This window comes from Sciurus carolinensis, chromosome 8, assembly GCF_902686445.1.
Source record: "Sciurus carolinensis chromosome 8, mSciCar1.2, whole genome shotgun sequence".
Taxonomy (NCBI): domain Eukaryota; kingdom Metazoa; phylum Chordata; class Mammalia; order Rodentia; family Sciuridae; genus Sciurus; species Sciurus carolinensis.
Window position 1 is genome coordinate 57,570,231 of NC_062220.1, and position 2,551 is coordinate 57,572,781.

The window sequence follows — 2,551 nt, forward strand, 5'->3', positions numbered from 1 at the left end:
CTGAAGTTGCCTGCGGGCCGGAGCTCACTGCTGGCTCCGGGACTTGGAGCTGGTTCTGTGCAGAAAGGCTCTCACTGGGGGGCCTGCTCCGAGAAGCTGGCCATGTGGAAGGAGCCCGCCGCTGGAGCGAGCAGGGTTACTTGGGGAAGACTCTAGCTGCCCTGCCCTGCTCTGAAGAGCCACCCCTGTACGGGCCTGCCGCCTGGGCCGAGCTTTACCCAGTAGGAGAGACACACCCCGTGGCTCTATTTTAGTCTGAGTCTCTCAATGCCTCCCCTTCTTGAATCCTGGGTTCTGGAGTGACAGGAGATGCAGTCACCCTCTAGTCCACCATCTTGGATCACCTGTGGAAAAAGCCTGCCGCCGGAGGGAGCAGGGATGCTTGGAGAAGTCTCTGGCTGCCCTGGCCTGGTCCCAGAGGCTGCCTGCGGGCCGGAGCTCTCTGTTGGCTCTGGGACTTGTGGCTGGCTCTGTGTAGAAAGACTCTCACTGGGCAGTCTGCTCTGAGAAGCTAGCCATGAAAGGACCCTGCCACCGGAGGAAGCAGGGCTGCTTAGAGAAGTCCCTGGCTGCCCTGTGCTGGTCCCTGAAGCTGCCTGCAGGCTGGAGCTCGCCACTGGCTCTGGGACTTGGAGCTGGTTCTGTGTAGAAAGGCTATTAAAATTGAAAATGCCTAAAAATGTAATAAATCTCTCACATAGATTAGTGAAAATTAAGAAAACTTGTAAGAATACAGCACGTATCACTTGTACACAAATTTAAAGCTGCTTAAACAAATGTTCAGTTCTGTTGCCTGAATTAATAAGAGGCAGAGCCCAATGTAAGCAGATGAAGACAATAATGTATAAAGAGATTATCAATACAATAGATAATTCATCCAATATAGCAATTGGTAGAACCTAATACAGAGGATTTTTAGTTGTTTTTCATCTGGAACCTAAATTTTTGTAATGGCATCCTAGTCTGTGTTTCCTTTTTAAGATGAGAAAACTCAGTGATATCCCAAAAGAGCAGATCACACCAGCATACCCCAAAAGGAACATGACCCAGAGCCCTCAGTGGAATAAGGAGAATGTTTCTATTTTCAAGTGCCCAAACTGGGCATTCATATTGTTCTTAGGATTTGCAAAGAAAATGTCTAAGAAATACATGAAAACACATATTAACACTTTCTCAGTTATAACTTATAAAGATAGTTAGAAATATTATTGTTTAATAGCTTTCATTAGATTGTTTTAAATTAATATATAAATATATTGCCACAATATTTACTATACTTCATTTAAAGATAAATTAATGTCAGCAATAAAGAATGAATTTATATGTAAATACATGATACACTTAATATAGCATTTCTATAAATGTGCTAAAACAGCTACTCCACAATTCTAAAAATGGCAAAACTTGACGGAACTTAAATTAAATTGGATGATATTTCTAGATCCTTTCATCACTATTAAACAAGTCTTTGTGTTATAAAAAGCACACATACATACTCACACAAGATTTAATAAACCACAAAATAGAAAATAAATAACTAGACAAGCTCAACAACTCAAAAATAGACTAAGGTCTCCAAAATGGAAAATAACCCAAATACTCCTTATATTTAGTATTTTAATATATGTTTGATTGTTTGATGTTAGAAAAATATATGAAAGTAGATATTACCTCATGTACTCCATACAAAGGCAAGAGATTCTTTTTACATTGTCTGCTGATGAGAGAACACATAAACTCTAAATTATGAGTGTTTCTTACTGTCCACTCACACTGAAACAACATAACCCTTTGGCTCTGTTTTAGTCAGCTTTTTCTCTGCTGTGACTAAAGGATTCAACCAGAAAAAATTTAAAGGAGAAAAAGTTTATTTGAGGTCTCACAGTTTCAGAGGTCTTATTCCATAGAAAGCCTGCTTCATTCCTCAGTGCTGTAGGTGAAGCAGAACATCATGGCAGAAGAGTGTGGTAGAGGGAAGCCGCTCACATGATGATCAGAAAGCAGAGAGACTCCACTTTCCAGATACAAAATACATACCCGTGGACCTGCCCCCAATGAACCACTTCCTCCAGCCACACTCCACCTGCCTTCAGTTACCGTTCAGTTAATTCCATCAGGGATTAATCTTCTGATTAGGTTAATGTTATAACCCAATCATTTCTCCTCCAAACCTTCTTGCATTATCTCATATGTGAGCTTTTGGGGAACACCATATCTAAACCATAACAGGCTCTCCTTTTCCTCTGCAGCAATACTTTGGCAAGAAAGGCAAATCTTCTAACACAAGAAAAACGACCCAAAGTTTGCCAGCCATGAGGTGAATGTCCTTATGGAATATAAAACTAAAATGGCAAGTGTTTCAAATTTTTTTTATGTCAATTCAAATTCTGAAGTAAAATGAGCAGAGTTCAAAACATCTAAATGATATGTAAATACTTTAGTCAATGTCAGTTAAATAAAAAATATTTCATAACATTAAGATAATATAATAACTTCTACTTCTACTTCAAAGCCACTAAATGGCTAACCAGCATTGATCTGTCTATTTGCA